The sequence below is a fragment of the Balaenoptera ricei genome, chromosome 9 (assembly GCF_028023285.1).
Source record: "Balaenoptera ricei isolate mBalRic1 chromosome 9, mBalRic1.hap2, whole genome shotgun sequence".
Lineage (NCBI taxonomy): Eukaryota > Metazoa > Chordata > Mammalia > Artiodactyla > Balaenopteridae > Balaenoptera > Balaenoptera ricei.
Window position 1 is genome coordinate 65,653,637 of NC_082647.1, and position 25,153 is coordinate 65,678,789.

General features: G+C 38.0%; 1 long non-coding RNA gene across 1 annotated transcript in view; it reads left to right on the plus strand.

Annotated features, from left to right (window-relative positions):
• LOC132372015 (uncharacterized) overlaps positions 1-25,153 on the plus strand; it is a 55,498-nt gene that overhangs the window by 24,731 nt on the left and 5,614 nt on the right. The gene's annotated exons all lie outside the window — the stretch shown is intronic.

Sequence of the window (25,153 nt, forward strand, 5' to 3'; positions counted from 1 at the left end):
TTGCTAGTATTTTGTGAGGATTTTTACGTCTATATTTATCAGTGATATTGGTCTGTAATTTTCTTTTTGTGTAGTATCTTTGTCTGGTTTTGGTATCAGGGTGATGGTGGCCTCGTAGAATGAGTTTGGGAGTGTTCCTTCCTCTGCAATGTTTTGGAAGAGTTTGAGAAGGATGGGTGTTAGCTCTTCTCCAGATGTTTGACAGAATTCACCTGTGAAGCCAGCTGGTCTTGGATTTTGTTTGTTGGGAGATTTTAATCACAGTTTCAATTTCATTACCTGTGATTGATCTGTTCGTATTTTCTATTTCTTCCTGGTTCAGTCTCGGAAGGTTATTCCTTTCTAAGAATTTGTCCATTTCTTACAGGTTGTCCATTTTATTGGCATAGAGTTGCTTGTAGTAGTCTCTTAGGATGCTTTGTCTTTCTGCAGTGTCTGTTGTAACTTCTCCTTTTTACTGATTTGAGTCCTCTCCCTCTTTTTCTTGATGAGTCTGGCTAAAGGTTTATCAGTTTTGTTTATCTTCTCAAAGAACCAGCTTTTAGTTTTATTCATCTTTGCTGTCGTTTTCTTTGTTTCTATTTCATTTATTTCTGCTCTGATCTTTATGATTTCTTTCCTTCTACTAACTTTGGGTTTTGTTTGTTCTTTCTCTAGTTGCTTTAGGTGTAAGTTTAGGTTGTTTATTTGAGATTTTTCTTGTTTCTTAAGGTAGGATTGTATTGCTATGAACTTCCCTCTTAGAACTGATTTTGCTGCGTCCCATAGGTTTTGGATTGTCATGTTTTCGTTGTCATTTGTCTCTAGGTATTTTTTGATTTCCTCTTTGATTTCTTTAGTGATCTCTTGGTTAATTAGTAATGTATTATTTAGCTTCCATGTGTTTGTGTTTTTTACGTTTTTTTCCCTGTAATCTATTTCTAATCTCATAGCGTTGTGGTCAGAAAAGATGCTTGATATGATTTCAGTTTTCTTAAATTTACCGAGGCTTGATTTGTGACCCAAGATGTGATCTATCCTAGAGAATGTCCTGTGTGTACTTGAGAAGAAAGTGTGATCTGCTGTTTTTCGATGGAATGTCCTATAGATATCAATTAAGTCTATCTGGTCTGTTGTGTCATTTAATGCTTGTGTTTCCTTATTAATTTTCTATTTGGATGATCTGTCCATTGGTGTAAGTGAGGTGTTAAAGTCCCCCAGTATTATTGTGTTACTGTTGAGTTCCTCGTTTATAGCTGTTAGCATTTGCCTTATGTATTGAGGTGCACCTATGTTGGGTACATATATATTTATAATTGTTATATTTTCTTCTTGGATTGATTCCTTCATCATTATGTAGTGTCCTTCCTTGTCTTTTGTAACCTTCTTTATTTTAAAGTCTATTTTATCTGATATGAGTATTGCTACTCCAGCTTTCTTTTGATTTCCATTTGCATGGAATATCTTTTTCCATCCCCTCAGTTTCAGTCTGTATGTGTCCCTAGGTCTGAAGTGAGTCTCTTGTAGACAGCATATATATGGTCTTGTTTTTGTATCCATTCATCGAGCCTGTGTCTTTTGGTTGGAGCGTTTAGTCCATTCACGTTTAAGGTAATTATCAATATGTATGTTCCTATTACCATTTTCTTAATTCTTTTGGGTTTGTTTTTGTAGGTCCTTTTTTCCCCTCGTGTTTCCCACTTAGAGAAGTTCCTTTAGAATTTGTTGTAGAGCTAATTTGGTGGTGCTGAATTCTCTTAGCCTTTGCTTGTCTGTGAAGCTTTTGATTTCTCCGTTGAATCTGAATGAGATCCTTGCTGGGTAGAGTAATCTTGGTTGTAGGTTCTTCCCTTTCATCACTTTAAATATATCATGCCACTCCCTTCTGGCTAGTAGAATTTCTGCTGAGAAATCAGCTGTTAACTTTATGGGAGTTCCCTTTTATGTTATTTGTCATTTTTCCCTTTTTGCTTTTAATAATTTTTCTTTGTCTTTAATTTTTGTCAGTTTGATTACTGTGTGTCTCAGCGTGCTTCTCCTTGGGTTTATCCTGCCTGAGACTCTCTGTGCTTCATGGCCTTGGGTGGCTATTTCCTTTCCCAGGTTAGGGAAATTTTCGACTATAATCTCTTCAAATATATTCTCGGGTCCTTTCTCTCTCTCTCTTCTCCTTCTGGGACCCCTGTAATGTGAATGTTGGTGCATTTAATGTTGTCCCAGAGGCCTCTTAGGCTGTCTTCATTTCTTTTCATTCCTTTTTCTTTATTCTGTTCCATGACATTGAATTCCACCATTCTGTCTTCCAGGTCACTTATCTGTTCTTCTGCCTCAGTTATTCTGCTGTTGATTCCTTCTAGTGTACTTTTCATTTCTGTTATTGTATTGTTCATGTCTGTTTGTTTGTTCTTTAATTCTCCTAGGTGTTTGTTCTTTAATTCTTCTAGGTCTTTGTTAAACATTTCTTGCATCTTCTCAGTCTTTGCCTGTATTCTTTTTCCGAGGTCCTGGATCATCTTCACTATCATTATTCTGAATTCTTTTTCAGGAAGGTTGCCTATCTCCACTTCATTTAGTTGTTTTTCTGGGGTTTTATCTTGTTCCTTCATCTGGTACATAGTCCTCTGCTTTTTCATTTTGTGTATCTTTCTGTAAATGTGGTTTTCGTTCCACAGGCTGCAGGATTGTAGTTCTTGCTTCTGCTCTCTGCCCTCTGGTGGATGAGGCTATCTAAGAGGCTTGTGCAAGCTTCCTGATGGAAGGGACTGGTAGTGGGCAGAGCTGGGTGTTGCTCTGGTGAGCAGAGCTCAGTAAAACTTTAATCTGCTTGTCTGCTGATGGGTGGGGCTGAGTTCCCTCCCTGTTGGTTGTTTGGCCTGAGGCAACCTAGCAGTGGAGCCTACAGTCTCTTTTGTGGGACTAATGGCATACTCTGGGAGGACTCACTCCAAGGAGTACTTCACAGAACTTCTGCTGCCAGTGTCCTTGTCCCTGCATTGAGCTTCTCCTTTGTCTTTGGATGTGGGGTATCCCCTATGGTGAGTTCCAGTGTCTTGCTGTCGATCGCCATAGGCCTCTTAAGAGCTGTTTCACAGATAAAGAAAACCTAGCAGAGGCTCTGAAGTAACCCCACAAATCCATGAAGTGACCAACTTTTTAAAACTGGATGTTCTCCTCCTTTGTAGACTGTCTTTGGGAGTCTAGAATGAGGTGAGGGGTGGAAGTATTATTTCTTTATTCCACTTGCTCTTGAAATGGTGGCTTGGACATGTGGGCATCCTTTGGAGTATTCCTAACTAAAGGATAGGAGTGGGTAGGGGTCCTCAGGCCAGAATCAGAAGAAGAGAACTGCCATTATTTTTTCAGGTCATGATAATAGGGAACATGATTGGTACATGGAAAAGGTCTTGGTATTTTCTTCACTTGGAGCAAATATCGATTTTAATTGACCTAAGTTAATTTAATCGTGCTGTTTTAGCTTATTACTTTCCCTACTAATTTGCTTGAACCGGGAAAAAATTGCAAGTTTAAAAAGTTCTTTTGATAATCCCAATTTCCTTTACAAGGAGTGAAAATTTCAGCAATTTCCTTTATTTTTTACATCAACATTTTGGCAGTGATCCATTTCTTTTGTCTAAAGTAATCTTTCTCTTGAAATGTGAATCAATGAATCATGGGCCCACTAAGAAGAAGGATTATGATATTTTCATCACTGGTGTCTGTAGAATATCGCATATAGCCTGACATATATTAGATACACAAGTAAATATCTGTTAATGAATGAATGGGTAAAGAAATGTATCCTATGTGGTTGCCAAGTCAGATTTTTTTTTAAAATGTCAATCAATTTCTTATTAATTTATTTATTTTTATATTAATTTTTGGCTGTGTTGGGTCTTCGTTTCTGTGCGAGGGCTTTCTCTAGTTGTGGCAAGGGGGGCCACTCTTCATCGCGGTGCGCGGGCCTCTCACTATCATGGCCTCTTTTGTTGCGGAGCACAGGCTCCAGATGCGCAGGCTCAGTAGTTGTGGCTCACGGGCCTAGTTGCTCCACAGCATGTGGTATCTTCCCAGACCAGGGCTCGAACCCGTGTCCCCTGCATCGGCAGGCAGATTCTCAACCATTGCACCACCAGGGAAGCCTAGATGTTTTAATTAATGTTTTTCCTAGGAATTAATTTGCTCAAGTATAACATATCTTTGTTAGGAAACTTTTAAGTATGAGAGAGTGTTGGCTTACAAATTAATCAATAAGGGAAATAAAAATAAGCAAATTATGATATAATTGAAGTACTTTCCATATCAGGAAATGCAAAACTAAATGACAAAGTTGCAATGTTAAAGGTGAAAACTGCCATTCAAAGACGAGATATCACAGACTATTAAAGGAAGAATAAACTCTAAAAGAAAACTGTCAAAGTAACCTTAAAGTTATTCAGGATTTTTTTTCCCCAGATGGTTACCCAGTTGTCTCTATACTACTATTTATTAAAGAATTAATCTTTTCCTCATGGATTTGAATTATCACCTTTTATTATAAACTGAATAGATTTATTTCTGGACTCTGTTTTGTTGCACAAACTATACATATTGAGTCCAAAAAGTTATCTTTTTTCAATTTTTAAAAATTTAACTAAATTAATTATTTAATTAAATAAATTAAAAATTTAATTTATTTTTAATTGAAGAATAGTTGATTTACAATGTGTTAATTTCTGCTGTATAGCAAAGTGATTCAGTTATACATATATACACATTCTCTTTTTATATTCTTTTCCATTATGGTTTATCGTAGGATATTGAATATAGTTCTCTGAGCTATACAGTAGGACCTTGTTTTTTATCCATTCTATATATAATAGCTTACATCTGCTAACCCAACCTCCCCCTCCATCTCTCCCACAACTTCCTCCTCCTTGGCAACCACAAATCTGTTCTCTATGTCCGTGAGTCAGTTTCTGTTTCGTAGATAGGTTAGTTTGTGTCATATTTTAGATTCCACATATAAGTGATATCATATGATATTTGACTTTCTCTTTCTGACTTAACTTCACTTAGTATGATAATCTCTAGTTGGATCCATGTTGCTGCAAATGGCATTATTTCATTCTTTTTTTTTAGCTGGATAGTATTTCATTGTATATATGTACTACATCTTCTGTATCCATTCATCTGCCAGTGGACATTTAGGTTGTTTCCATGTGTTGGCTATTGTGAATAGTGCTGCTATGAACATAGGGGTGCATGTATCTTTTTGACTTACAGCTTTGTCTGGATTTATGCCCAGGACTGGGATTGCTGGATCATATGGTAATTCTATTTTTAGCTTTCTTAGGAACCTCCATACTGTTTTCCACTGTAGCTGCACCAACTTACATTCCCACCAACAGTGTAGGAGGGTTCCCTTTTCTCCACCCCCTCTTCCAGCATCTGTTACTTGTAGACTTTTTAATGATGGTCATTCTGACTGGTGTGAGGTAGTACCTTTTTGTAGTTTTGATTTGCATTTCTCTAATAATTAGCAATGTTGAGCATCTTTTCATGTGCCTACTGGCCATCTATATTTCTTCTTTGGAGAAATGTCTGTTAAGGTCTTCTGCCCATTTTTCAATTGGGTTGTTTGGTTTTTTTGTTGTTGTTGAGTTGTATGAGCTGCTTATATATTTTGGAAATTAAACCCTTGTCAGTTGTATTGTTTGCAAATATATTATCCCATTCTTTAGGTTGTCTTTTCATTTTGTTTATGGTTTCCTTTGCTGTGCAAAATCTTGTAAGTTTGATTAGGTCCCATTTTTTTGTTTTGTTTTGTTTTGTTTTTATGTCTATTGCCTTGGAAGACTGACTTAAGAAAACTTGGGTACCATTTATGTCAGAGAATGTTTCCCCTATGATCTCTTGTAGGAGTTTTATGGTGTCATGTCTTATATTTAAGTATTTAACTGTGCTCTAACTTCATTGATTTACATGTGGTCCAACTTTCCCAACACCATTTGCTAAAGAAACTGTCTTTTTCCCATTGTATATTCTTGCCTCCTTTGTGGAAGATTAATTGACTGTAGGTGTATGGGTTCATTTCTGGGCTCTCTATTCTGTTCCATTGATCCATGTGTCTGTTTTTATGCCAGTACCACACTGTTTTGATTACTGTAGCTTTGTAGTATTGTCTGAAGTCTGGGAGGATTATGCTTCCTGCTTTGTTCTTTTTCTTCAGGATTGCTTTGGCAATTCTGGGTCTTTTATGGTTCCACATGAATTTTAGGATTATTTGTTCTAGTTCTGTGAAAAATGTCATGGGTAATTTGATAGGGATCACAATAAATCTGTAGAATGCTTTGGGTAGTATGACCAATTTAACAATATTAATTCTTCCAATCCAAGAGCATGGGATATCTTTCCATTTCTTTGAGTCATTCAACAAGTTATCTTTCTTTAAAAATTTATTGTTTTATTTTATTGAAATATAGTTGATTTACAGTGTTGTGCTAATCTCTGTTATACAGCAGAGTGACTCAGTTATACACATATAGACATCCTTTTTTTTATATTCTTTTCCATTATAGTTTATCACAGGATATTGTGTATAGTTCCCTGTGCTATACAGTAGGGCCTTGTTGTTTATCCATCCTATACATAATAGTTTACATCTGCTAACCCCAAACTCCTAGTCCTTTCCTCCCCCCTCCCCCCTCCCCCTTGGCAACCACAAGTCTGTTCTCTATGTCTGTGAGTCTCTTTCTGTTTTATAGATAGGTTCATTTGTGCCATATTTCAGATTCCACATATAAGTGATATCATATGGTATTGTCATTCTGTGTTTGACTTACTGCACTTAGTGTGATAATCTCTAGGTCCATCCATGTTGCTGCAAATGGCATTATTTCGTTCTTTTTGGTGGCTGAGTAGTATTCCATTGTATATATGTACCACATCTTCTTTGTCCATTCATCTGTCGATGGACATTTTGGTTGTTTCCATGTCTTAGCTATTGAGAATAGTGCTGCTGTGAATATAGGGGTGCAGGTATCTTTTTGAATTATAGCTTTGTCTGGATATATGCCCAGGACTGGGATTGCTGGACCATATGGTAATTCTATTTTTAGTTTTCTGAGGAAACTCCACATTGTTTTCCATAGTGGCTGCACCAATTTACATTCCCACCAACAGTGTAGGAGGGTTCCCTTTTCTGCACACCCTCTCCAGCATTTGTTATTTGTAGACTTTTTAGTGATGGCCATTCTGACTGGTGTGAGGTGGTAGCTCATTGTAGTTTTGATTTGCATTTCTCTAATAATTAGCGATGTTGAGCATTTTTTCATGTGCCTACTGGCCATCTGTATTTCTTCTTTGGAGAAATGTCTATTAAGGTCTTCTGTCCATTTTTCGATTGGGTTGTCTGTTTTTTGTTTCAACAAGTTATCTTAATATGAGCCCACAAATTTAATCACTACCAAGGTAATGAAATAAAACATTAACAGCACCCTAGAAGCCGTTTCTTGATAAATATTTATTGAGTGAATGAATGAATGAGAGTCTGTGGCGAGTAGTTAGGGTCTGTTTTCTACTCGTCATGTATAATATTATGAATGTGTTGGGTGAAGACATATATGTGCTTACTAAACCCACAAATAGCGCAAAGATGGGAGATAGTAATAGATTGGTTTACAGACAAGTCTTCAAAATTTCTCAAAAGTCAGAGACCATGAAATGAGACTACAATTATGTAATATATAAATGTAAATGATTGAATGTCACTGTAAGTGCAGTATTGGGAAGAATTCACAACTCTCCTTTATGGGAATATGACAGTTTAGAAGTGTTATTTTAAAGGACACTCTGAACAAAAACATGTGACTATAATCTTAGCATGTTCATATTATTGCTTGCTATCAGAACAACGATGGTTTGACCTCATCTGGCATGTTGTTACAGTTGTGGGCATTTTATCTGAAGAAGAATGATATGCTGGAGAATGTCTGCAGTGGAATGACAGGTGGCAGGAAGTCTGTGAACTTCAAATCCTTTTGTATAAAAGGCACGTTTAAAGAGAAGCGAATGTTATCTGAAGCACGGTGATAGAATTGGCAATGTTTTGCTTGAAAAGGAGTTGTAAAATGACATGAGAGCTTTCTTTAAAGGCTTAAAGATTAGCAGTATGGTGAAAAGAATTATAGTTCTTGTCTGTAGTTCCAGAAGAGAATCTCACATTTGTTTGACATTTTCATGGTCCAGTGGTTAAGAGGATGGGTCCTGGAGACTGACTGGCTGGGTCCATGTGCCTGCTTTGTTGCCTGAGTCTCAATATTGCCATTTTAAAGATGAAAAAGGCTACCTCATCGAGCCTTTATTCAAATGAAATAATAATGCATGCTAAACTCTTAGTTCCATTCCTGTAGTAAACTTGAAACAGACATTATAATAGCAAATAGCAACTATCTCCTTCTACCTTCTGTATCTCCTGTATTTTTATTGTTCTATCTTGTATTTCCTTTATTTAGGGAAATGTCCTATTTGTCCTATTGGCCAACTACCTCAATAGGACAATCTATAAAATGACTTTTCTTCTGACCTCAACTTTAACTTGCCCTTCCACCAACTTCTGCACCCAGCACTCCACTGACCCTGCTCTTACAAAGGTCAGCAATAACCAAATTGCTGAATGCAATAGATCCAAATCTTCATCTCACTTTGCCTTCTCTGCAATATTTTGACAAGCTTTTTTCTTCTTGGCTGTTGATATCACTTTCGTCTTGTTCTCTCTCCTTTTCATGTGAACACTATCCTTTGTAAATGCATCTTCATTTTTTTACCCATTAAATATTGGTGTTTCTTAGGGTTGGCCCTTTGCACAGCGCTCTGGGTGATCTTATCCAGCTGAGACCTAATGACTTACAAACTTGAATCCACAGTTTTGGAGTTTTAACTCCATTGTATAAATCTCCCTGAGTATTTCTATTTGGATGTCTTGGAGTCATCTGAAACTCAACAGTTGCTCCCAAATCCAAATTTTATTCTGCATTATCAGTTTTAGTAAATAGCAATTAAGCTAGCACCTGTAAGTTACTTTCCATCAATTCAACTTCATTAACATTTCTTGAAGAAATCTTCTTCTCACATCTCCTCTTCCTTCCGTCATTCAGCTCTCATTTTATCTTTCCTAGACTGAGGCAGTAGTCTTCCATCTAGTCTCCAACCCACTGTTTGCGTGGCTGCCAAAGTGGCAATGGCCTGGCCATGTGGTCAGGTAGAAAGGCAGTAGAAACCAGGCCTATTAAAGGGAGGCCTATATGGGGCATGGTCCTGTGGATATCACTGTGGGAATTTGAAGGAGGCATTAAAGTAAGACGTGTCAATGCCCATCAGAAGAACTCCCTTCCAGGTTTGGAAGGTGACTGAAATCAACAAGCAGATACCCCTGTGTGCTTCTGTGAGATACCATCGGGTCCATGAGATGAGTGGATGTGGAGGCACTGCAGCAATGCAGAGATGAGCTAAATCTAGACGTATTCCTCTTGTACCCTCTGAGGCACAAAATGTCAGTAAGAGCTGTTCTGTCTGCCAGCAAAACAGACAGAGACTGCAGATGGCCCTGTGGCAGATTCTCTGGTGGGAAGGTCCTGAACAGAGCTCAGCAAGACAAGCTGAGGCTGCTGTTGGTAGCCCGGGGTTGGGGGGGAATACAAATGGGCCCTGACAGGAATAGACACTGACTCTAGACTGCTGGAAATACTCTGAATGCCATAAAAGAACTGGAACAGAAAATACTGCACCAATTTAAATGCTGAGCATCATTTCTTCAGACAAAGGAACTTGCTTTATAACTGATAATGTCCAACAGTAGGCAGAGACATATCCTCCTCAGATTACTAGTCTGACAGAATTGGACTGGGCAGTTAAAACATGGGTTGTCTAAAACAAGGGGAGGTGAGAGCGTGAAGGGCTGGTTTACACACCTTCATGAGTGTGTATTCATACTCAATGTGAACAGGAGTGGGGCTAAAGGAGTGTCCCCACTGGATATTTTTCTGTTTTTTTGGTGGATCTGGCAAAGAGGGGATGGAGAAGGTGATGGTATAATTTCTTCCCCACATCACTTCAACTTTTTTTCTTTTTCTTACATGATGCAGTGGTCATAGGACCAGGGCTGCAACTACAAGGGCTGGAAGCAGGGATAATTCCTAAGCAAGAAACTATATTTTTAACCTTTATGTCAGACAGAATTCCTAAGGGCCTGATGGGGTAGGATGTATCTTCACCCATCTGGCAAAATTGGGATTAACGGTGAAGGCAGCTATATTGCCTGGTGGTAAAGATATCCCACTAGTTCTGTACCTTTGTAACCTTACTCTGTGTGAAGAGGAGTAGATGGAGGGGAGGCATTTGCTAGACTAGTATTGCTGCCTGCATTCTAGACCTGCACAATGGCCAAACCTAACGTTCCTTCCAAAGGTGGGAAAGTTTGAGTACAGAGAGAAGTTAAAATAGTAGCTCTAGGTAAAGGAATGAATAAATGGGTTATGTAATGAGGGAAACTGAGTATTACATTAACACCTCATAAGAAGTTCAGAACAAGAGATGATAACTGTTTCTTAGCTCATTTATACCAGATGCCTGAAAGAGTGAAGCCGTATATTGCTGAGACCACTCTTGCTTTTGGAACCTGACAAAATGAAATGGAAGCCTGAAAATCTGAGTGGCCTCCCCCTGGGAGGTATTTTCATACAATATGATGGTGGACTTGACAGTTACTAATGACTGAATGAGATTCTAGGACCAGTATCTTGATTTTTATGATCGTTTACTGTAAGGGATCTATGTTCAAAGACCCGGGGGGTTGACAGTGATATAGTGATTCATAAGAAATATATCTATTTGGTCACTCAGATATTCAGAGAAATATGTATTTCTCATGTGTATTTGGTCTTGGTCCATGTTTTCTGGCTCATAGTTTTAAAACCCTTGGAATTTCCCAAGTGATGGGAGCAATAAAGCTGTCTTGTGTTATGTTAATGAGGTGACTTCAGGAACTCACCCGAGGATGGGGGCTGTTTGCCAGGAGGACGGACCATGTGATTAGAGTGTTGGAACTTTCAGTCCCACCCTCAGACCTCCAGGGAGGGGAGAGGGGCTGGAGATGGAGTTCATTCACCAATGGTCAGTGGTTTAATCAGTCATGCCTATGTAATGAAGCTTCCCTGAAAACCCAAAAGAATGGGTTCAGAGAGCTTCCAAGTTGGTGAACATGTGGAGGTGCTGGGAGAGTGATGAGCCTGGTGTGGGTATGAAAGCTCTGATCTTGGGTGGCCTCAGCCTGCAGCGGCTTGAAGCAGGATCTCAGGTCCCCAACTAGAGATTGATGTCAGGCCGCGGCAGTAAATCCTCGCCATTAGACCACGAGGGCCAGTGACAAGGCTCTGGCTTGTCCGCTTTGTAGAAATAAATTTCAACAAAGAGATGGAAAGTAGTGAAACAAGTGAAGTGTTTATTAGGAGGAAAAAGGTACGTGTGAATAGGCACACATGGGCAGGCTCCGAGAGAGAGTTGCGCTCACTTATATGGGGCACTTCTCCTGGGTTTCCTCTGGCCAATCATCTTGCTTTGCTTGGCTCTGAGTCCATATTTGGTATAACTCAGGGTCCTCCCCTGTGTGCACGAGAGTCTCTTAGCCAAGACGGATTGTAACACAGAGGCCTATGGGAAGGTTGACGCCACCTATTATGGGGTGGTGCCTCCTCCCTTTTTGGTTCCCGAGGAGCCTTTCTTAGCATGTGTAGTTGGGAAGGTCTCCTTGACCTCAAGAATGAGAAACACGTGGTCTCTTTATCTTTTATCTGGGCAGGGCTCCGCTCCTCCTGCTCCTGCTATTATCTTATCTTGGAGTGTCTGCCCACAGGGGACAGACTCCAGCTACTCAGCCTGGGGCCCATCTATCTCCTGCCTCAGCTCCATGCCCTTTCCCCATACCTTTCCCTATGCATCTCTTCCATCTGACTTTTCTTGAGTTCTATCCTTTTATAATAAATCGGTAATCTAGTAAGTAAATGTTTCTCTGAATTCTGTGAGGTGCTCTAGCAAATTGATCCTGAGGAGGCAGTCATGGGAACCCCTGATTTATAGCCAGTCTGGTGACAGCCTGGACTTGCAACTGGCATCTGAAGTTTTAGGGAGGGCAGTCTTGTAGGACTGAACCCTTTACCTGTGGAACCTGATGCTCTCTCCAGGAAGAGAGTGTCCAAATTGAGTAGAACTCTTGGACACCCAGCTGGTATCCGGAGAATTGCTTGTTGGTGTTGTGGTGAAACCTCACTCCTCTCTCCCACCCTGACCAGTGGAATTGGGTACAGGAATACAAATTATTACCCTTATGGTGGGGGACTCCCCTTCAATGCTCTAGCATTCCCTATCACCATATCCTACTTTATTTTCTCCATGGCAACTTGCACCAACAAGCATATTATATTTCCTTCCTTTTTAAAAAAAATTTTTATTGGAGTATAGTTGATTTACAATGTTGTTTTCCTTATTTCTTTATTGTCTTTCCCCTCATTAAAATGTATGATCAGTAAGGGCAAGTTTTGGGTTTTTTCTTTCTCACTTCCCACCATTCACAGCCAAGAATGGTGCCTGGCATATAGTAGATTAACAACTATTACTGAATGAATGAATGAATGGATAGAGAGATACACACCACATGCCATTGCCTGTGTTCAGCAAATACCACTTCTCAATCTGTTTGAGGGATGGTTTCAGACATCTCGCTAACCAAGTGGTCTTCTCAGACTCATAGTGCTTCACCATATAGTGAAGCAATCGGGGAACCTTAGAACTGAATGTTTTCACATGGCATCTAGCATTCTCATTACACCTACCTTTGGATTGACCATTTATGTTAAATTCCCAGTATTTTTACCTCTGGATGGAAAATAGAAGTTTCTTATGTGCTTGTTGTTCTTGGTCTTTATAGCCAAGTTCTAATAGAGTGTTTCAGAAGATATATAATGATAATCCAATTAGATAAACATTTGTTCCATTTTTGTCCCCCAGAGGCCTCTAATGCATATGTTTGGAGATTTTTTTTCCCTACCTACTTTATTAGCTTTGAAAGTCAAGGCTGGATATCTAATCAGAAAGACAATTAGCAGTTCTCTGTGTTTCCAAGTTGGTGTTTTGTGTTTTTCTAAGTCCAGATGAGCTGCAAACGTCTTGCTCATTAGCTGGTAAGCACCGACCACTACAGACAGGCTTGTTTCTCCAGCTGCTCTCCCTAATGTTGCAGAAACCTTCCTTTTCAGTTCATTAAATTTAACTCCAGGCAATTACTAAAAGGCAAGATAATTCTTTTTTGTTGTTTCTTTGGCACTTCCAAAGTTCAGTCTCACATTAGCAACAATGAGCCAGAGGGGTTTTTAAGTTTTTTTTTTTTTGGTAGTTATTTCAGAAGATAGGAACTTAAAAAAAAGATCCATTCCAAATGACAAATATTTAGCATTATTTTTCCTTTTATTTATATTGAAGTGCCCTCAACTGTAATCATTTTCTAATTTGGCTTTATAAGTACATGTTCAGCAGGAAATATTTCTGAGTTTCATTTTGTACCAAAAATCTGGACTCTCAGTTTCCAATCAGTTGTTTGTAAGACTGAAAATAAATGGCTTGAAGGCCATTTTTAAAGCATAATTAAGAAATAGTTTGTGAATATGTATGTGCTCTGATTTTTCACTAATTTTTGCCAGTCCCCAGTTCTGAAAAATTAAAGATAGAGATAAGAGGATCTTATAGATAGGATCTTGGATAGTATTCTGTGTTATGAATGCACCATTATTTATTAAACTTTCCATTATTGATAGCCATTTATGTTGCATCCATATGTTTGTAATTACAAATGTGATAATGTCCTTATACTATATCATTGTTCACAGGCTTTATATCAATTATCTATCTACATACCTATCATCTTTGTCAACAGATGCTCGCACACACACACTGTACACACCCATACCACACATGTTATCTATTATCTATCTTTCCCTCTTACTCTATCTATTTATCATCTCTCTCTCTAGACTTTAGGATCAGTTCCTGGAAATGGAATTGGTAGGTCAAAGGATATGTTTATTTTTAATTAAAAAACAGTGCTACATTGCCCTTCGTTGATTTGAATTAATATTTTCCCCACTAGTATAAACAAAAATCTTTTTTTCTTTTGCCTCATACTTCATAAGATCATATACTGTCAAACTTTATTTTCTTCATCTATAGGGTCATTGTTTTAAATGGCACTTCTTCAACTATGAATGTTCATGAGAATCTTTTTCATAAGTTTAAAAGTCACTTACATGTTCTTCTCTGTTCTTCTGACCCTGTTCTTATATCTTACCAGAAAGTAAAATGGAACTTTCAATCAAGGTTTCTGGTCCCCCCTTAGTTTTTTGTTTTTTTTTTTTAAACAAACTTTGTATAATATGCAGGATCTGATAACTGCCAGTGGAAGGTACTGCTCTTAAAAGTTATGGACTGTGTCTATGCATGGTGTTGTAGTCTAAGTAACATATGTACCATTTACTGCTACATCTGCCTTGGTTTAAATATTTTTGGCTAGGAATTGTTAATTTTTGAAAGCCAATAGGATGCCTATTCTGAAGAGAATTGTATCAAAGTCCTCTTTAGTTTTTTTTTTTTTTTTTAATTTATTTATTTTTGGCTGCGTTGGGTCTTCGTTGCTGCTTGCGGGCTTTCTCTAGTTGCGGTGAGTGGGGCTGCTCTTCCTTGTGGGCTTCTCATTGCGGTGGCTTCTCCTGTTGCTGAGCACGGGCTCTAGGCGCGCGGGCTTTAGCAGTTGTGGCTCGCGGGCTCTAGAGCGCAGGCTCAGTAGTTGTGGCACAGGGGCTCAGTTGCTCCGCGGCACGTGGGATCTTCCCAGACCAGGACTCAAACGCGTGTCCCCTGCATTGGCAGGCGTGATTCCTAACCACGGCGCCACCAGGGAAGTCCCATCTTTAGTTTAGTTCTTATCACTGAACAAATGTTGCCATAATCTTCTTGCAACATGCATTATACCATGATTACTACTAGACATGGCTTGAGTCCATCATTTTCTACTTCATTATTGGAGACATTTTAATTTGATTTAGCTGTGGATTCTTACTTATAGACGTTAGAATGAGCATGAGCATACAAAAATTAATTTTCTTGTAATTTTTAAAGATCTTTTAAACAAATATCAGATCAAAATCCTGTCCATTATGACTCCTTCTACAGTTAGGATACTTGCTTCTTGATTTATTTTTATAAATTATTTTTCCCATAGATAGCAAGGTAGTATCATCAGAAGACTTGTAGCCCTTGGGAAAAGATAGTAAAAAGTGATGAACACACACACACACAAACCCCAGATGAATACTATAAATGAGGGAACCTTTTATAAAGATAAATTATGAAAGGGTACAGTTATACATCAGCTGTCAGACTGGCAGCTGGAGGGTCACTGGGGATGTGGTTTGACAGGGTTTTCATCACTGTGAAAGACGAGGACACAGGCCTCTGACTCCCCTTAAGATGTTCACTCTCTCCTCCATACTACTTTCTAGACTCACTGCCTGACCCTGATTTTGAAATTCTTTTCACTCTTCCAGGAAATCAAGACATTGTATTCTAGAAGGAATGGATTTTAAATGGTCCATTAATGTATTTAACATGATTGCTGAATGTTCCCCTCTATTGTTCCAAAATGAATAATGGGGATTTGGGAAACACTTTGAATTGTAATTTTATTCTGTGCTTTCTGTTTTATTTTTGCTTTAAAGCAAGCAGATATTATAGCACTTGACTATTATTGATACCATAAAGTAAATTAATATAATTTAAGACTTAATAGGATAGTCAGGCTGCTTTTATATCCTGGAACAAGGGTTTTTTTAAGAGATTTGCAATTGCCTTTTTCTTTTTTTTTTTTTTTTAACATCTTTATTGGAGTATAATTGCTTTACAGTGGTGTGTTAGTTTCTGCTTTATAACAAAGTGAATCAGTTATACATATACATATATCCCCATAACTCTTCCCTCTTGCGTCTCCTCCCTCCCACTCTCCCTATCGCACCCCTCTAGGTGGTCACAGAGCACTGAGCTGATCTCCCTGTGCTATGCGGCTGCTTCCCACTAGGTAGCTATTTTACATTTGGTAATGTATATATGTCCATGCCACTCTCTCACTTTGTCACATCTTACCCTTCCCCCTCCCCATATCCTCAAGTCCATTCTCTAGTAGGTCTGCATCTTTATTCCTGTCTTGCCCCTAGGTTCTTCATGACCATTTTTTTTTTTTTTTAGATTCTACATATATGTGTTAGCATACGGTATTTGTTTTTCTCTTTCTGACTTACTTCACTCTGTATAACAGACTCTAGGTCCATCCACCTCACTACAAATAACTCAATTTCGTTTCTTTTTGTGGCTGAGTAATATTCCATTGTATATATGTGCCACATCTTCTTTATCCATTCATCTGTTGATGGACACTTAGGTTGCTTCCATGTCCTGGCTATTGCAAATAGAGCTGCAATGAACATTGTGGTACATGACCCTTTTTGAATTATGGTTTTCTCAGGGTATATGCCCAGTAGTGGGATTGCTGGGTCATGTGGTAGTTCTATTTTAGTTTTTTAAAGAACCTCCATACTGTTCTCCATAGTGGCTGTATCAATTTACATTCCCACCAACAGTGCAAGAGGGTTCCCTTTTCTCCACACCCTCTCCAGCGTTTATTGTTTGTAGATTTTTTTTTAAACAGATTAATTTCCACCTGATTTTTTTTTTTAAATTATATCTCAAAGCTCTTAATTTTTATTTTATTTATATTTATTTTTGGCTGTGTTGGGTCTTCGTTTCTGTGCGAGGGCTTTCTCTAGTTGCGGCAAGCGGGGGCCACTCTTCATCACGGTGCACGGGCCTCTCACTGTCGCGGCCTCTCTTTGTTGCGGAGCACAAGCTCCAGACGCGCAGGCTCAGTAATTGTGGCTCATGGGCCCAGTTGCTCCGTGGCATGTGGGATCTTCCCAGACCAGGGCTCGAACCCATGTCCCCTGCATTGGCAGGCAGATTCTCAACCACTGCGCCACCAGGGAAGCCCCCTATTGTTTGTAGATTTTTTGATGATGGCCATTCTGACCGGTGTGAGATGATATCTCATTGTAGTTTTGATTTGCATTTCTCTAATGATTAATGATGTTGAGCATCCTTTCATGTGTTTGTTGGCAATCTGCATATCTTCTTTGGAGAAATGTCTATTTAGGTCTTCTGCCCATTTTTGGATTGGGTTGTTTTTTTGATATTGAGCTGCATGAGCTGCTTTTAAATCTTGGAGATTAATCCTTTGTCAGTTGCTTCATTTGCAAATATTTTCTCCTATTCTGAGGCTTGTCTTTTTGTCTTGTTGATGGTTTCCTTTGCTGTGCAAAAGCTTTTAAGTTTCATTAGGTCCCATTTGTTTATTTTTGTTTTTATTTCCATTTCTCTAGGAGGTGGGTCAAAAAGGATCTTGCTGTGCTTTATGTCATAGATTGTTCTGCCTATGTTTTCCTCTAAGAGTTTGATAGTGTCTGGCCTTACATTTAGGTCTTTAATCCATTTTGAGTTTATTTTTGTGTATGGTGTTAGGGAGTGTTCTAATTTCATTCTTTTAAACGTAGCTGTCCAGTTTTCCCAGCACCACTTATTGAAGAGGCTGTCTTTTCTCCACTGTATATTCTTGCCTCCTTTATCAAAGATAAGGTGACCATATGTGCGGGGGTTTATCTCTGGGCTTCCTATCCTGTTCCATTGATCTATATTTCTGTTTTTGTGCCAGTACCATACTGTCTTGATTACTGTAGCTGTGTAGTATAGTCTGAAGTCAGGAAACCTGATTCCTCTATCTCCGTTTTTCTTTCTCAAGATTGCTTTGGGTATTCGGGGTCTCTTGTGTTTCCATACAAATTGTGAAAATTTTTGTTCTAGTTCTGTGAAAAATGCCATTGGTAGTTTGATAGGGATTGCATTGAATCTGTAGATTCCTTTGGGTAGTAGAGTCATCTTCACAATGTTGATTCTTCCAATCCAAGAACATGGTATATCTCTCCATCTATTTGTATCATCTTTAATTTCTTTCATCAGTGTCTTATAATTTTCTGCATACAGGTCTTTTGTCTCCTTAGGTAGGTTTATTCCTCGATATTTTATTCTTTCTGTTGCAATTGCCTTTTTCTTAATCGGCCTCCCTCCTTTATTTCTGGGTATTCCCTGCTCCCTCATGTCTCCCACTGGAATTTCCCATGCAATGAAATTAAAATTAAGAGAAAGCTATGACAGAATTCTCTTTTATAGACTCCATTCTCAAGACAGTTTTTCAAATCCCATAGCCCACATCTTCCTGGCATGTCCTCAGCTGTCATTCTTCCATGATGCCAGGCTCAGTCATTACTGATTTTATTTCTTCGAGTGCTCTGTTACTGTTCTTCCCATGTCACAACATTGTGCTTTCTGAGGAATTCAGGTGAACATACTTGTGGCAAGTGAAATGAATATAAAATGATTCATGATGGAGGACTGACAACTTTAAGCTTTGGATGAATTAGTTGGTCAATTAACCCTAGTGGTCTCTTTATAATTGATCTCCTAATTAACCTTAACTACTCTTTGTCCATAAACCTCACAGTTCACTAATTCTTTTGTTCATGTATTCATCCAACAAGAATTTATTGTTCTTGCTATGTGTTGGGCTTCATTCCAGGTAAGGAACAAAACAGATAAAGACCTGGCCTCTCTCATGTGTGTGTGAGAGACAGTAAAAACACAACCACCATCCAAAAAGATACATAATATAAGGTGCCATAAAGAAAACTAAAGAAGAGCAGGAGGATAGAAAAGTGACAGAGAGTGTCAATGAAGGCTTCTCAGATTAGGTGGCATTTGAGCAGAGACCTGCATGAAGTAAGGGAGCTGCCAGGCCTATATCAACGGGAAGAGTGTTCCAGGTAGAGATAACAGTAAGGGCAGTGCTCTAAGGAAAGTGTGTGGTTTTAATAGAAGATTGGGTTCCAACTTCATCACCTCCATGTGACATTGGCCTCAAGGGTTAGCATGAGAGGGGAGGCGAGCATGCTCAGAAATAGCAGAGGGCTGGGGGCAGTGAAGCGGCAGGGGCCCTTGTAAGAGCATCTCTGCCTGGGATAGAAAACTAGATTGTGGAGAAATAAAATTCAGAAAGTTTTCTTTACCAAAAAATTTAAATTTAACTGATGGCCTAAAATTAACAACCACTTTGGTATCACCAAAATTGCCATTTAAAAATGATATGTAATAGAGGACCAAATCCAAATAGCCAACATACAGGAAAAGATAAAAGTTGCTCACATTTGCTAGTCAGCAAGGAAATGAAAACAATGAGAGGGATTGATGTTTTGTTTTAGCCTGGACTGAGTGTGTCTCATAACTCAAACTGTGACCAAAGAGCTATGGGATTTGCATTATTAGAGTTGCCAAGGGGAGGACAAAGGACATTTTAGTGTGTTTGAAACAGTAATAGGAAAAGAAATGAAGCTGTTTTCTAATTGTATCTACTAAATTTAGCCCGTTTCTCTCTCTCTGTTCTCCTTTTCTACCCCTGTCCCCATCATATTCAGATTATATGATCAAGGAGAAAAATATGGCCGGATACATATCAGACTGTTGACTTGAGTTACCTTGGCAGGGAGATGCTGTGCAGGAATGTGGAAAGGGGGAGGGGGAGTGATCTGGAGAAAAAAAAGAAAAAAGACTGCAACATCGGAAAGTCTGACTGCATGTAAGCATTTTCGTATGTACATGCTGTCTTCAGAGTAACTGACACCGACAAGACCTGTAAATTGTAGTGTGTGTTGGCTTTTCTTTGGAGTATGTTCAGAGTTTAATGAAAGGAATCACTAGGGACTCAGACCAGCAAAATGTAGACCAGTTGTGTTCATATTTGTGTTTGCAGGACATAAATTAGAGATGCAAAATGAAAAATGAAGTTAGTGATTGACTATGAATGTCCAGATACATATAAAGAAATATGTGGGTTATTTAAAAAATTTTCATCTAGATTGAGCTGTAATGAACAATACAGAAAATAAGGAGACGGCAGATCACAGGTTTTTCAACAAGCGTTTGAGGCTAGCTGTATATTTGGAGTGGTTCATACACTGTGTTTAACAGGTTCCTTGCTCATTAGTTATATTTTAGCAAACAGCGATTTCAGAAAATGTTTTAGTTACAAGCTACCCTAGCAGTAATTTATCTAATTTGTGCATCTCTTCCTGAATTTGTTAATGTGTGAATCTTAATTTTGGGAATGAAGGGGATCTTAATTTGTTAATGTGTGAGCTTCTGCCTTGTTTTTTAGGATTGGTCTTTTACTGGTAGACATAGGGAAAATGGACAGGGAGAGGCTCGCCTTCTGACTGAGGGGGAAAGAAGAGCTGCACCGTATTCTAGAGTATCTTATGATCCTCTGCTATTTAGTCTTTTTTAATTTACTGGAAACCAAGAAGAGTTCCTTTGTCCAGGATGATTAATCTGTAGCCTCTGCAGACTTTGAAAGTAAAGGTTTGCATCTCTCAAACTTTCTAAATTGGAATTATTAAAAAAAAAAAAGAAGACCCAGGAAAGTGCAGTACAGTAGTAAAAAGATTTGGTTTTCCACTGAAAAAAAAATTTAACCCACATTTGAGCAGCAAATGGTGCAAATTAAAACACAGATACACATGAGTAGAATGAAAATGATTTCCGTGTTTATGTTCATCACCAACATAGTTATTTACAAATAACCCATATGAAAATGTAAAAAAAGCATATTACATCTTCACACGCCATCTATATTAACTGAATAAAGCTTAGTGACATTATTTGCAAATCTGTAGTTAATTGTACATAGACATTTTGTGCGTTAAAAAAGAAATGTACATAATTTAAAATAAATTACATTACACAATTTACAAAGTAATATTAACAAAAACTTCTTAGACAGCTGCCTCCTTACTTAAACAAAATATTAATAAATACTCAGGTGATTAAATTAACCAAAAAACATATTTAGGGGATTATAATTTATAGAAAGACATTGCAAATTTAATAAAGTTATATTTTACAATGACAGATACTGATCGCTTCAAATCTGTGTACTAGAAATAGGCAGGAAAAAGTATCAGAAAGGAAATGTCAGTGTTTCCTTTGAAAAAATAAACATAAATAGAGTCCTGAAAAATAGTTGGGAAAAGCTCACTGAGGGTTCAAAGTAGGTAATCTAGAAACTATTTTTAAAAAAAAAAATCTACAAAACACAAGACTGACACCCAGTGATAGTTTAAATAGACTAGAGGTTTTCGAGCGCTGGAAACATGACTCTCACAAGCTAAACGTCTTCATATAACTGCCATTTTAAGATCTGCCTTGGTAGAGGCACGAAAACATAAAACTACAAAATTAACTCTATCCATTTAGCATTTGTTTTACTCATTTCATCATGTAGACATAGCCATTTTTCAGTCTCCCTGCTAGATACAGAACTATACCACACTGGAAAACAGCCTTTTTATAAAGAGTCACGTCTGCTGGGCCCGCACTCCACATTCAGACGCCTGAAATCCTGCTCTGCGCCCCCAGCCACCTGAGGGCAGGACCAGAAGGGACAGGCAGAAGTTTCAGTTCTCACATCTTAATTAGACCCAGGAAAGATCACTGACGTGATTCCTCACAGATTTGTTCACGGACTGCTCTCCTTTCAGTGCCCTCAAGCTTCGAGTGGAAATAGAACAAGAAACATACTTGAATTTGGTAATGTTTTTACAAATAGTGAGACCCTGGATCATTTGGGAAGCCTGATTCTTGCAAATCTGTTCAAACCTTGATTCAGCCTAAGAATAAGCTCTTTCTGTAAGTTTTGAAAGGTGCAGGCCTCCCTCGCTGTCTTGTAGGCTAGCACGTGGACAAAGGCACGAGGGGAAGATTGGTGGAGGCGGATAGTACTGGGTAGGACTAAATCTAAGGTAGGAATTGACATTTTTACAGAAAACGTCTATTTTTTTTTTTTTCTTTTGGCATGTCCTCCACAGGTTTTCTTTTTTACTCATGTCTTTGACCAGTACACTGTGTTTAAATCAACCTGTTCACACTCTAAATGACACTTTGACTCCAATAGGAAAGATATATAGGTATTCACCGCTTTTTTTTTTCTTATTAAAAATGTAAGCATGTTTAGCAGAAGGTGGTTCTGAGGGAAGCAGACAAGATTAGTTGTTGATAAGAGAGCAGAGTAGACAGAGATCAGGCACTGAATATCATCATAAAGAAGGATATACAGGGAGTTAGAGGAGGTTAAAAAAAAAAATTGAGAGGTGTTACTTGCCACTATGACCACTGCCACCTGCCTGAGGGTAGAGAAGCCATATAGCCAAAGCCTGCCAGCATGGCCTGAGACATGGACATTACATAAGGAAAAATACTAACCATGTTGAACACTAAATCTAGAGTGAAGGGTGATGTGTGTGTCATTTTCACTCATTAAGCATTTTTCCTTGTTTTGAATGTCTTAGATATCTATGTAAACAAAAGCCATTACTAATAGTTTACAGTGCCTAGCAGAGTGTCTTACATATGATAATTCAATAAATATTTGTCTTGTTATAGGTACTTGTGCTTTGTTATATTTAACAACATGCTTTTATGCACTCCTTTTTAAATTAGCTTTAAGCTACACCAGAGTCCTCAAAAAGGCTTTGAAATAAGGATTGTGGTCAATTTCCTAGATTAGATATTGATGAATGAGCAAACCACCCTCTTTCAAGAGAGATCAGTTATGCCACTTCTATGTCGTTTAAATGGAAACAGTCCAACAAAATAGCATAATACTGTGTCAATATTTTTCATTTCTTTTTTTGAAACCAAGCAAACATTCATACTTATAGAACAGTAATTCTTAATCTTTGTGGGTTCACAGATCATTTTGGTAAGGCAAAAGTGTCAATAGACAAGTTACTACTATATTGCCCTCCTGAATTCTTAGAATGAACAGGAGGAATAAGGTTTTGATGAAATTCCAGTAAAGTACTTAACTCATTATTGACTCATGCCAGGAACAAAAATAAGGCCATTTTCATGTTATAAACATGAATATAATAACCTTCATTTGTCCAAAATAGTCAGCTAGCTACATTCTCCTCTTTGTACCTTTCTAACAAGAGGCCATCCAGTATTTATTTATCCTAATGATGAACTTCCAGTATGCTCCCTAGTGTTAGATCACATTGAACCTAGTTTCCTTCATATCTGTAAAAGGTAATCAATTATGAATAAAATCATCTTGTATTTTCATGACATTTTATAATGTTGATCTATTCATTTAATTTTAACAATATAGGTAGGATGATACTGATCTGCTTTCTGAATTAATGACTTTTAAATGATTGTAAGTATAGCATTAGTAGCAACAGTATTTTATTCTAGTCAACAATTTCAAGGGTATTGGGTATGGCACGCATTTCGTAAGACTGTCAGTGAAACTCTTCAAGTAACTGCAACGGACTATTTCTCAACCATTTTGGACAAATGGAGTTCATTTTATTCAAAGAGATCAACTTGAGGATTATCTGGAAGACCCCTGAGTACATATATTGACAATCACAGTTTTAGGGTGACAATATTATTTTTGTCTTCCTCTTTAATAAGACAGATGAAATGGAATTTGTTTTTATGCTTTTCCTTGTTTAAATCCTTGGTTTAAGGTAAAATTCTCATTTTCCTGACATCCTGTTTGCTTAGAAATGATTTACATCTTGCTTAATACAGTGAATGTTGAATAAGGAATTAGTGCTTACCACATTTAACGCTTATCGAAATATGTAGAAATCTGTTTATTTGAGGGACAACGACATTCCAATCTATCTTTTGTAATCTTTGCAAATACTCTAGCAAACAGTAGGGGGAGTTCAAACTCTAGTATGAAGGTAAGATACCTTCTAGTCCAAACCACTTGTAGAGCTACACAGCTACGTTTAAGATAGAATAGCTTGTGATGCTATTTTTTAAAGACCTGAAAACGTAACGTCCTTCCGTCTCCCAAAGGTTGTCGCAATAAATGTTGCCTGAAAAATGGTATCGCTTTTTAATGGCACCTTTTGAATTTTCCTTTCATACGAAAGAAACCAGCCGAGTTAGATATCATTTTACTGTGCCATTCCCAGGGCTACATCTGTGAAAAATATAGCTACTTCCAATACAGTGATAAGTTGAATGACTGTTTTTCATTTTTGAAATTAAACACTGATCGCAGTCTGAGGGTAAATGAATGAAAGCTCAAGATGACACAATGGAGAGTGAGTTAGCACTGAAAAAGCTTCTAGACCAGGGACCAGCAAACTACAACAAATGTGGCCTGCTGACTTCTTTTAAAGGAAGTTTTATTGGAAAACATCCATGCTCATTCTTTTATGTACTGTACTGTGTATTGTCTATGGCTGCGTTCTCACAACGGCAGAATGGAGAAGTTGCAACATAGACCTGGCTGAAAATCTTTACCATCTCACCTTTTACAGAAAAAAGTGTGCCACCCTTGGTCTAGATATTTAATGAAGCCCTGAACAAAATATTTATCTTCTCTTTTAAAAATTCTAGTTTTTGATATCATACATTAAAAAGACTCGCTTCAAATTTTACCGGTGAGAAAGACAAAACAATGGATTTTGAAATACATTCCATCTGAAACTAGGAAAACAAATCAGGGAGAAAGAAAAAAATCAACACACAATTTTGATTTCTTTTAGTTACAAAAATCACGAACACATTATTTTTTCCGTCTGCTCAAAATTAAAAAGACAACCAGCTCCTTTTTTTCTTTTCTTTTCTTTTTTTAACAAGGATAACAAGTATAAAAATCTAGTCATAAACAGCCTTCAAAGTACAATTAAAAAGCCAACTAGAGGGATCCATCTTTTGGAGGGTTAGTGAGTTCGGGACTTAAACACTTAAATTACCACCATGTTGTTGATTTCACAATGGCTGCAGTGATGAGGAAGAGTGTGGGCAGCAGATGTAATAGCTAATTCCATCCTGTCGCCATCCCAACAGAACTTTACTCTCTTTAGGACACAAGAACTTGTAAATGTCTCCATGACACTCTGAGCACACGTGTCTT